The sequence below is a fragment of the Rhinolophus sinicus genome, linkage group LG05, assembly GCF_036562045.2.
Source record: "Rhinolophus sinicus isolate RSC01 linkage group LG05, ASM3656204v1, whole genome shotgun sequence".
NCBI classification, from domain to species: domain Eukaryota; kingdom Metazoa; phylum Chordata; class Mammalia; order Chiroptera; family Rhinolophidae; genus Rhinolophus; species Rhinolophus sinicus.
Genome location: NC_133755.1, coordinates 23,352,443 through 23,365,512, shown reverse-complemented (window position 1 = coordinate 23,365,512; position 13,070 = coordinate 23,352,443).

Here is a 13,070-nt window from a genome sequence, read left to right as displayed (position 1 = left end):
TAAATTATTATTTAATCACATTTTTCCCCACATTTATGCATTAAAAACCTAAAACCACTATATCTATGTTTTTTCCCTCAAAAGCTGCTTTGGGTTTCAAGTGGTCAGAAATTACTGACTTTTTTATTTGTATAAATTTTTTTTTCTGTGATTGTTTTTAAGAGAGGGCTTTTACAAATATGGGTCCTTATAAACCTGGAATTATGCATTTAACTTTTGGTTGTCTCACTATTCCTTTTAATTAAATCTCTTTATATTCCAATCTTCTTCTTTTCCATATCGACTGATTCTAATATATATGTAGATATAATTAGGACAGTGATTTCAGGAAAATCATGTTAAAAACCCTACAGTGGGTTCCCGTACAGTACAGTGGTTCATACAAACTACATTCCGTCTTTTCAAACAAAACCAAATTAAGTCCCGGTGGTTTGAATAGCTTTCAGGAGGGCCTGTGACTATCCTTGGTCGGTAGCCCTTTTATTTCTTATTGGCAGTTCTGCTCTTCTTAGCTTATAGAGTGGACAGCTTTACAATTCTATCTGCTGTTTCCAGTCTGGCTTCCACCCCACTAGTTCAGAGAGAGAATATGTTATGAAAGGTTTTATAGTGTGTGTGCATGTGTATGTGTGTATGTGTGTGCTGGTTGTCACTTGTAAGTTGTTTAAAATCTTCTTTAGTCATGTTGACAGGGATTTACTTTACTAGATTGTCTTCTTCCAGGAATGGGAGCCATGCTTTCAACTGTTCAGGATTGTTTCCTTCTATCCCAGTTTCCATGCCATATTTGCTCAGAGACTTGAACACGGAAATTGTTCAAATACTGAGCAGCAGCTCACTCAGGAGCCACATCTACTTCTTAAGTATCATTAGAACCAGATGGAATCTCAACTACTTTTTATATGATTTCATATTTAGGTACAATATGTTCAGTGATTTTCTGCTATTGACAGCTTCCCTTCCTACAAGAACATTTCAATTAGCCTTTTAAACTAACTGTTTAGGGCAGGTACCTTAGAAGAAAGTCTGCCACCGCAGTGACATTCAGAACAGTGATTCAATTGCTTGGCTCACCAGTTAGGCCAGGAATCACAGTTTTATTATGCTTCAAGGAATTTATGAAAAAAAAAAAAAAAGCTTTAAAATACTCAAGCAGCCTGAGCCCTGCAGGTTGCCAGGAATTTAGGGCATACTTTACAACTCTTCAGTTACATCTATGCCACAGTAAAACCAATTTTTGGAAGGAAGTGGATGATAGGGGGTTGGCAGGGACAGAGCCGAAAATACTAAAATTCAATAGTCTGCCTGCAAGAATTTGATATTTCATGCCAAACACAAGAAAGAATGAACTCTGGTGAATCAGCTACTTTTCAAAAGAAAAAATATTTTGGAGTTTCTGAATTTTCTTTTACTCATTTAATGTGAACTAAATACTGTGCATTATATTTCTCATATTAACATATTTTATTTAAACCTCACCTAAATCCTGGAAGGTAGATATTAATAATCTGGGCTTTGAAGGTGCAGAAATTCTCCAAGGTCAAGTGACGGGTTCAGGTCACAGAGATTTCAAATTGTTGGATTGAGATTATAATGCATATCACTCCTAAACTCATGTTATTTTTATTACATCCACTATCAGTAAAGTCAGTAGATATTTGGGAAGATGTCCTGTGTAGACATTAAATGAATTGTAGGCAATTGTTTCAAACATGACTGTACATTACATGGCAATGATATAAGAGAGACCAGTAAGAACTGGCTCAGTCTCTGTTGGATGACAGATACAGCCATTTATAAATATTTAAGTGGCTTTTGTTAAAAGCATGATAAGAGTCAGGAAATCTTAGCCTGATAATACTAGTTAGTTTTTTTTTTCTTTTTTTTTTTAATCTCACGAGAAAAGGTTAAATGCACACACACACACACACAGAGAGACACACACACTCTCTCTCTCTCATTTGAAATTAGACTGTGATGTCACCAAAGAATAACAAAATCATGATTACCTTGGCAAAACAACAACGAAAAGTTATTGTGAGGTAACTTTCACAGTCTAATCTCAAACAGGACATGAGAATTCCTGTAGATGTAGAGACCTCAAAGATAGGGCTCCGTGGAAGGGGGTAAGTGACATTAAGAAGATAGAGTGAAACTAAAGAATAGCCTTAAGCTTTTAAGTGACGTTACACCTCCTGATCCTTGTATACTCTACTGCTGTTTTGAGATCAACCAGATTTTTGGTAAAGAACTTGGATACTTCCCTGTAGTATCTATCCTGGGAGAGTTGCTTATCCTGGAACAATAATTACTCCTCAGTCTTCTTATGGGGTCTCTGGTGGGGACAAAGATGAGTGTCATCAACTTCCACTCTCCCTGCCTACCCTGTTGCTAGGTGAAGTCATCACTGCTTAGATGCAACAACAGAGATAAGCATCATCAACACAGAGATTGTAAAACTGACTTGTGACTTCCAATTACATGGAGCAAAAGGAATAGGGGTAGCAACAAAAAGGAGAAGATATCATTTCAATCGTTATTATTGCCTGATATTATAGCAAAACATTTTTATGTCATTAAATTCTTGCAAATTATGACTTTAAGGCTGAACACCATTTATTTGTATGGAATTTCAGCAAGGGTGATTTTTTATTCATTTGCTTTGAAGATGTCACCAATATTTAGTTTTTTCAAATGTAGTAAACACGTTTCTTGTAGATCTTTGTGCTTATCCTTAGGATAAATTCCCAACAGTTGATTTACTAAGTCAAAAATAGTAACATTTAAAATACTCCTTCTGTACTTTGCCAATTTATCCTCTGGAGAAATAGTACTTTTTATACCTTCTGGCAGCAGAAGAACCTATCTTTTTACTGCAGTCTTGCAAACACTGAATATTATCATTAAAAATGTATCCAGTGTCTTAAATTTGAATTATTTTGATCATTGAGACTGAGCAGCTTTATGTTTATTTGCTTTCGCTAATGTTTCAGTTGTGAACAATAATAAAATGGCTTATTTTCTTTTTTATGATGATGCGTTATGGAATTGTTCTCACCGCCCCCAATTTCCAATAATTATTGTTAAAGGGCAGCATAGAATAATGCAAAAGGCAAATGCTTTGGATACAGAAAGACTTGGGGTTCAAATTTCAGCTCTGATACTTATATGACATCAACTCTGAGCCATCATATTGCTGATCTTTAAAATGGTGATAATAGTCTATAATCTTTGTGATTTCCGTGTATCTCAATATGATAAATCCCTAAACAAATATGAATTTCAGTATATAGAGACATATTTTATTTAAAAATTTGTCAATTTTTTCTGAGAATTGTATATTGGGTTTATGTCTTCAAATGAATCCTGATTGTTTTATTACAGTTGGGGGTGTTCAATTTACAAAATCTTTAAATAAATAATTGATGTTGGTTCTGTCTGCAATATATCCCAATTTTCTGAAATAAGTGTGGGTGAAGGAGAAGAAAAAGACAGAAGTTTAAAGGGAAGTTGTGCTTGATAAAAATCCTTCTTGGTAGAGCTTGTTTCATGATGACTGTTCCTTTCTAGACAAATTTAATGGGACTGATGTCTTTCTACTCAATTTTGATCCAACTAAGAAGCATAATGCTACAGGAAGTGATGTGACTATTTAGGAAGATACTGATTTTTCGGTGTGTGTGTTTAACATCAAGAATATAGAAAGGAAAGCAACTTCAGAGGTACTTTTCCCTTACTCTATATTTTGCTGAATTAAAACCAATTTAGCACATTATTTTGTATTTTAAAAATTTATAACAAAATATGAAATGGCAATTCTATGACATCGACTCAGGAAATTAAAGTCTTTCTCTTAAGCCCTCTAATCAATCCAGTACTTTACAGGAAACTTGGCCATGACTCACTGCTTCTGTACTTTGTTGTGGGCTATTGATACTCAAAGTGTCATCTGAAGAATGACAACATTGTTTTCACTGGAAATTTTTTATGAATGAAGAATAACCTTTCCACACAAGATCTACTATATTCAAATCTGCATTTTAGGTGGATTTCCACGTGTTTCATAGGCATGTTAATTGCTGTCAGTCATCAGGCAAAGAGCAAACACTTTTAGAAATCTATTTCCAAGGGATTGCTTTGGCTCAGAGCTTGTATTTTCATTAAAGTAAGAAATTGCCACTGTAGAGACTCAGCAGCTCATTTACTCATCAGTTAAGTATGAGAACATACAATGTGTCAGGGACTCTTATAAATTCAGGGTGACAATGGAGAAAAAAAAAAGGCAGATAAAATTTACCACCCGATGGAGCTGATGTTACAGAATATAGGAGACATTCAATAAACAAATAACCAAGATGTGTTGGATTGTGTTAGAAGTCACAAATTTTCAAAAACTAACAGTGTAAGAGAGATAGAGCTATTTTAAATAGGATGGTCAGGGAAGGCCTCAATGATTAATTGACTTTTGAGTAGAGACTGGAAGGAGACTAAGGGCAGAGCCATGCGTTTATTTGTAGGAAGTATGTTCCAAGCAGAACACATAGCAATGGCAAGTGTCCCCAGTCAGGACCATTCTTGTCCTAAATGACAGTCAGGAGGCTGATGTGGCTGAATGGAATGATCAAGAGAGAGGTGTAGGAGGTGAGGTGGTCTGACAGGTAGTGGACCCTGGGACACACACTGTAGGACATTGTAAGAATGTGGCTTTTACTCTAAGTGAGAAGGTAAATCGTTAGAAGGTTCTGAGCAGAGGAATAACAAGATCTGACTCACATTATAAAATATCCTTGTTATTCTCTGTTGAGAACAGCATGTAGGGGCAAAGGAGGGAAACCACTTAGACGGCCATGGGGGTTATTCTGGGGAGAGCTGATTGCAGCTTATGTCAGGATGGTAGCTAAATGAATCTTGAAGGAAGAGAGAACATGATTTGCAGACCCTTTAGTTGTGGAATAAGAGAGAAAGAAAGGTTAACCTTGATACCCTTTGAAAATGTGGGCCTGCGATAGCTTAAAATATGCCAAGTCTTCATCTTGACCAGATATGAGGGATCATACAAATTAATACTCATCCCTTGTAACCCTTGTCCTCCTTTTTTTTCTTAAGGTTCTGGGAATATTCTTCATTAAAAATTCAAATTTCCCATTCAGAATTATTTTCAGGGGGTTCATTTCTATCACGTGGACTGTTCTGAGTGGTGGTAAGACTTTGGATCTTACATATTCTGATTTCTAGCACTCTGTTTTGGTGTGGTGTGCAGGTACAGGTGGAGGGGGGGTGCATCCCTGCTCTAGACCCCACTAAAACCACCCCAAAAAAAGTGGAGCGCTGATTCACAGTGCCTCATTGAAGGTGATCAGGATGGAAGTGCAGCCCTCTCCCAGGCTCATTAACACTTTTCCAGCAAAAGCCAATTGTCACCTAGCACTGCCTGTTGCTATTGAGTGGGGATGTCAGCTCAGTTTCCTCTGGTCTTCACTGAAAGCAGGGGCTGGAATGAAGTGCTTCTCTCATATCATATCACCTCTTCTCGTCTTATTGATGCCTGGTTGGGGGGCAGGGTGGAGTTTCAGCTCCCTGCTCTGATGACAGGGGGGCAGATCTGGGTGTCCTGAAGACAAATGACTTGTTCTACCTCCTTCACTCTTGATGCTACTAGTAGATGGTGATAGACTCAGCCTCGGTTTGATTCCCACTAATACTACCTGGGCACAGAAACTGGGTCAGAGGAATGGGTGCATTGCTGCCTGCTTCCATCAACTGTTAAAATTCAACTCCCCACTTGGCCCCACCAACACCATCCTGGTAAGGAAATTTGAGCACTGTAGCTTGCTTCCACCAGACAGCGGGTGGAAAACCAGCTCCTCACTTAGTCCCACTGAAACTGCAAGGGTGAGGGGATCAGTTTTTCCATTGGTGTTTGAGTGAAGTAGGGGACATGCTGTCAAAAGATTGTGTATCCTATTACACTCCTCTTTCCAGGTCCTTTTGGCTGGGGGAGCAGATTTTTCTTGATTTGTTATGGTTTTTGTCTGTAGCTGTTTTCAGTTCTAGGCTGGAGGCTTTTGTGTAGCTCCCTGTCAGGGAGACATTAAGGAAACCCAGAGAACTCATACCATGATTTTCCTCAAGCGCCAAGGTGTCTGTGTGGTCATCCTTTTTCTTTCCACCTGTATTAATTTCCTAGGCTTGTCACCACACATACACACTAGCGTAGTGTTTTAAAAAATACTTTTTAAAATATTATTTTACAGCTCTGGAGCTTAAATGTCAAAAATTAAGGTGTTGGCAGATTCATGCTCCCTGAAAAGATTCTGGGAGAGAATCCTTTCTTGCGGATCCTTTCATGACTCTTCCAGCTTCTGGCATCTCCTGGTGTTCCTTGGCTTTTGGCAACATAATTGCAATTTCTGCTCCATGTTCACATGGATTTCTTCTGTCTGTGTCTCCTTTAAGGACCCTCATTATTAGATTTTTGGGCCTACCCTACTCCAGGATGATCTTAACTAGATATCCTTTATTTATATCTGCAAAGACTATTTTTCTAAACAAAGTTAAATCTGCAGGTTCTGGCAGTTAGAACTTAGACATCTTTTTGAGGGACACCGTTCCATCAACTACAGCAACTTTCAGAACCTTCTTATGTTTGGTTTTTCTGTTGTTTAGGATGTTTCGCTGCAAGAGGAAGGATTCCAAAACCTTTCTGTTCATTTTTTAATACTTAGTTCATTGCTTGTGTGTTTTATTGAGAACTGCTATATTGTAACCGGTGTCTTTTGAGTGATAGGAACAGACCTCTTATGGAATTTTGAACATGAAAATAGTCCCTATTGAAAAGAGACATCAGTGCTTTGAGATCCTTTATCTTGGTTTATTATTTGTGCCCTCTCTTTTCTCCTCTGCTTAATGCTTACACCAGTTCTCCAGTGCAACCAGACTGCTGCATAGCAAACCATCCCCAAAATTCGATTGCTTAAAATGATACCCATTTATTAACAGTGTGTATGTCAGCACTTTACTCTGAGATCAACTTGGTGATTTTTCTGGTCTCAGCTGTTCTAGTATGGTTTCAGCTGAGGTGACTATAATGACTTACTCTTTGCTATTTGTTCCTTATCATCCAGAAAGCTAACATGGATGTGGTCTCATTCATGATGGCAGAGGGCATGAATAAGCGGAAACACACAGGTGTTTTTACAAACCTCTGCATCATGTGTGCTAGCCTCATATTAGCCAAAACAAGTTATATGACTGGGCCCACCGAGTAGAAGGGACAGGTTACATGGTAACTGGGACCATTTATGTAATCAGTCTCCCATGATGCTACCATGATGCCCAACTGTCAGGTAGCATGTGTACTGTTATGTCCTCTTCAATAAGTCCTTAAAGTCCACCAGCTCACCTCAAACAAAAAAATTCATGTCAATGTATATGACAGTATACATATATACAATCTATATGTTGCTTTCTCAGCGTTTCCTTTTTCTTTTGATTTTAAATTGTACTTCCATCTACTTGCAGTTGGTATCAATAAGTAGGAAGATATCTTCATTTTAGAGGAGATTCTGGGCTCCTGATAGGGCTCCTGATATATTGTTAGAGTGAGAGAGGATCGAGACTTCAATTGCCCCTTTCTGCTGCGAATCCCAATAAGTGCTGATGTGTCCCTAGAAAAAGACCCGGGTTCTAATAATGACTCCTCCCTTCTCTCCACCATCAAAACTTCTATTTCCTCAAGATAGGTCTCTATGCATATTTGTCCTTCAAAGTTTCTGAATTTAATTCCCATGGTGGAATTAAACTGATGTAATATACTAATTTCACAGCTAGGATGTTCACAGCTAGAAGTGAGAGGACTTCGGTAGTGCTTGTGAAATGATCCCAGACTTGCCACTTCTGATACTGTCCAAAGCACTTAGGTTCAATTCCAAATATCTAGAGACTTCTTGTTTATTGAAACAAATATGCTATGTGATCAAGCTCAAAGAAGGCAACCTCTTTATTCCCTTAGTGTGCTTTTTCAAAATTGGATCCTTAAAGCATTCCAAAGTGCTACCAATGCATCGAAACAGTTCATTGATCTTTAGCCACTCGCTCAAGTCATAGAAGGAATTTAAAGCATCATTAATTTATTCACTACAGAGTAGTACCTTAAATTTCTGTTTGTGATGGCCTCATTTTGGATGTGTGGGAAGGAGAGGGAGTGTAATCTTGTATATGGGACATTTTCTACAACATATTTTTTAATCAGTTTGCCCTGGGTGTGTGTGTGGGGGGGGGTGAATTAAGCAATGTACTGAATATATTTAGTTTTACCCATTGTGAGGTTTTTTTTTTTTAATGATAGAATATATAAAATAAAATCTAGCATAAAGTTTTACCAGTCTAGTGAATGGAATTAATATTGTTTCTATTGCTGCTACTATAACTTGTTTCTGAAGCAATGCAAAGCAATTGAGTCAATAATTCAACTTCCAGTTCTTTGAGTAGAAATTTATTATGCATTATATAGTGGGTAGAAAGACAATAAGAAACAAGCTCCCTCGCTTATGTAAGAAAACAACGCATGAGGTCAAGATCCTGCCCCGATAGATAGGAAATGTGATGCAGGGATTATCATAGATATATTGAATTCAGATCAGAAGCTGGAAAGTTAAGATATATGATTGCTTGATTAGGTGCTACTTTGAAACCCAACTAGATTCTCATGCCTTCCTCTGTATTAAAAAGTAATAATAATACAGATATACAAAGGACACTGAAAGCAAGGAATCTTGCTATGGTTCTAAAGAGATCACATCTATCATTACATCCCTTTGGAAGTCTAATACTTTAGTTGTAAGTATAGTCTGCCTTGGTATCATCTTTGGGAAGTTAGATGAAAAATTAGAATCCCTCCCTCTTCTTTCTTTCATAGACACCACAGCCAATATATAGGTCTATTTGTATTTGTAGCTGCCTGTATCAAGTGTGCTCACTTTCCAACAAACTGAAAGAAAAGTTTGAAAGTTATACCCTTGTGTCATCATTATTCTAGCAAATCAGAAACCATCAGAAACCACTCCTGATCAATACTATTCCAGTCATGACAAAAAGCTTACCATCCCCCTTGAAACCTAGTATTATTATTATAATTATTTGACATATAAAGGTGGTCACAGACTTATAGAGTATTTTGCAAGTTCATAATTTGTTTTTGTTTAAAAGCAGCAGACCATTTTTCATGTGAATATAATAAGGCATTCCCCAAAATAAAATGTAAACTTCTAAGGCATTCTTTTAAAGTTTTTGTATGAATGTTTTTAAATGTGACCATGGATATAAATTATGAACACCATGTTGAATGCAAAATCAGAAATTAATGAATTAAAATGCTGTAGTAAGAGTATCTAAATGGTATTTACAGTGCGTCCCTGACGAGGTGACTTATTTTCAGGAAAGTACACATGCCTGAAATGAGTTTCTATAATGGATTTGGTTGATGACTTTCCTGGTACACTGGTTAAAGTATTTGAACTCACCTTGCCTCTCTTTGAAGGAAACTGTATTATATGTTTTCTAGTTAATGCATATAATTTTAAACTAAAATTCATGACCTAAGACTTAAAAACATGATTTGAATATCTTGGGAAACCAGGGAGAGCTATGTTCAAAACATTGTTATTGTTAAAATACTTAAGAAGTTACCATGGTATTTAAAATCCATATTACTTTTTCTACCAGCTAATTGCTGTGTCATATGAAGCAAGTTTGTCGTTCACATTTGAAATTTCTCCATCTGTGAACCCCCTAGTACGAGTTATTCTTCGCTTCAGACCTTTCAGGAAGCTACTTTCTACTTCGACAATGTTAAAACTACTCTTCTACCAATTATTCAGCCAGATTTTTTGGAAGAAAATACTGTTTTTTAATCAAAGGGCTAACCCCTGCTGTTTTAACAAATATTACTTCTTTTCACTTAACTCTAGGAGGGGAGATTATTGTAAACAGAAGCTGTTTTCATTGGTATAATTTATAAACTCTTGACTTATTTCTCTGGCAGCACTTTAAAACAGCAGCACATCTGGCATTTGAAGATGATGAAGCACTCCTCAAATAAAAACTCTTGCCTTGCGGACCTTCATGGATGTGACTAACACAGCTATAGTTTTAAAACACAAATCTCTTTTTAATTTTTAAAACTTTGTGAAATCTAAAGCAGTGACCAAAAATGCACACAACCAGCCAGAAATTCATTCAAACCCTAGTTTAATGTTCAACAAACGGAATGCAATTATGCACTTGAAGTTTCTGTTTTGTTAAGTTCCATAGAAAATTAGTTAGCTTTTGTTTTCTTTCTCCAATGTATTAGTCCTGATAATATCTCACTTTCATCTTCAAAGGACGTCTGAAACACAGAGTAAAATTTTTCATTTTGTCTGCCACCCATTGTATTACCAATGTTATTTTTATTCATTGATGGAGTTGTGTAGAGCACAACTACATTTATGGACCTAAATGATGACGTGCTGCATAAGTCAAAGTTTTTCTAGTGTCCATTGAGGAAATTGGGTTCCCTCACAAATCTAGAGGAAGCCAGGAGCTGTCTCAAAAAAATGAGGATAACTGTTTACCAATGTAAATTCTGGGAGTCTCCTCTTGGTCTGTCTATTAGGGCTTGTCATAGCATCTGTCAGAACCCATTTTCAAGCAATGGGAAAATCCTCAAAGAGTAGCTATTCACCAAAGAAAGCATTGTTTTGCTACAAAATTTTCTAAACTTGTCTGTGATTCACAGGCCAAGTAGTGCCTGATGGGTCCTCATCTGCTTCAGGATGTATCAGGCTCACTGAATCCACTAGACCAGGGGACCAATTGGTACACCCACCTTCCCAGGGGGTCTGGACCTCATAGAGAGCCTCCTCCTGCTCTGGGGCCCACTCGGAGCTAGGAGCCTTTTGAATCATTTGGCAAATGAGTCAGGGATATATGTCCCAAATATGGAACATATTCCCAATATAATACAAAGACGTCTAGCAAGCATTTTGCTTGTTTCTTAATGTGTGCAACAAGACCTTCGATGGGGAAGGTATAGCCCATTATTCCTGGAGGGACTGGGGTTAGGAACAGGGAGTGACTGAACTAGTCATGAGGTTTCTTTGTGGGATGATAAAAGTGTTCTAAAATTTGATTGTGGTGATAGTTACACACTCTACAAGTTAACTAAAAAATTTCAAATAATCATCAAATTAAACACTTAAATGAGTGCGTTTTATAATATGTGAATTATACCTCAACTGATATGCCTTAAAAATTCATCCTACAAAGTAATTTCAGTACAACTTGTTAGCAGAGAAGTGAAAACAATCATCATTCTACAATCATAAAAGGCACCAGAATAGGAAGTCCCAACACCTTACTTTAGTTGTGTTCATTGGAGTCTAGCCAGGATTGCTTAAATAATATTCTGAGAAACGATTTTGTGCAATTTAAATCAAGAAATTTTATACTGGTGAAAGAAGAGTTGATAAGTCAGAGGGGAGGGTGAGGCAGCCCAGACATTAGTAGAAAGCCAACTTTAATTCTCCTCTCATAGGACAAAATGGAGAATGTGGTTTACTGGGATTTGGAGTTCTGGGGACCTACAGTCATGGCCAGGGAAGCCACCAGAGGCAGAGATTAAGTGAGAGAATATCCCTGGCTTTTTTCTTCCTCCCATCCTCCTGTTTTCTTCCAATGCTTCCTCTCCTACTGGCATGTCTCTAATTGAAACCAATGTAGATAGAGCCAATTATCTTCCTTGCTATACACAACAGAGCAAAGAAAAGGAATGGATCTGAGGCAGACATGACCAGAATGGGCACATGGATATTTAAGTTATTTCACCATTTAAGCCCAACTTAACTTTTTACTCATACCACTTCTCCTAACACTAAGTGCTCTCTAAGCTCTGTCTGTTAACTGATACTTCTATTATTCTGCTTTGCCTTAAGCCCATGTCAGATGTTGCCCCATCCATTGAAACTTCACTTACTGTACTGGTTACATTCTCCTATAAAACTACTGAAGAAAGCATATACTCTATCATTTAACTGACAAATAAAAGTCACTTTTTTTTTGTTTTTAAGTTTTCTTATATTAGTCTTCCCAAACAGATTATAACTACCATGAGGATAAGAATTATACCATATAAATCAATATCCACAATAGATAACAAATATAATATCCAGGAAAAGAAATGGAGTTTTAAAACTTTCATTATAAAATGATGTGTTGTTTTTCAGAGAGTGTGTCAAGGCTGAAATTAAAGGATGACCTTGAATATACTATAGTAATTTATATTCACTTTTGTGTGTGTGTGTGAGTGTGTGTGAGTGTGTGTGTGTGTGCGCGTGTGTGTGTGCCTATGTGTGCTTCCATTTGTTAATTTTATGTGAATTATATGTTCCAGACTTGGCAAGTTTCATTTCCTATTGTACTAATATCATAAAAGTATAAAGCACTGCCCAAAGTGAGCATGTTTTCCTCCTTACCATTTATTTCATTCATTCTACATAATGAGTACAGTGAATCAGGTAGTAAAAGAAGTCTTCTGAGGGACCTACAATGTGGGATGGTAAGACCTGGATAAGAAACCATTAGAAACAACAGTGTAGCTCAATATCCAGGGAGAGGCTTTTGGAACACATTCTTAAGAACCGATATATTGCTAATGTTGAGAAATGAGAGTGAAAATTCTATTCATGGAAATATAGGAATGGCTATATTAGATTATACCCACAGTCTACCCAGTAGAGTGTTCACTTGTTAACTGGGATTCTAACTGGCAAGATAGAGGCCTTTGCAGTTAGAATATTCCAATAAAGGAGAATGGCTCAGCCTTTTATAAATCATCCCAAATGATTTTAGAATTCATTATATATCCTACCAGGGCATAGCTTATTCTAATGTGTTCCATAAGTTTATTATCCATTATTCAAAGTGGTATTTCCTCTACAAAGCAAAACAAGCAAATACATTGTCTGAAAAGATTCTGGGTTGCCAGAATCAAAGATGCCAGTACCACTTCTTACATACCTGGCTCATCTAGT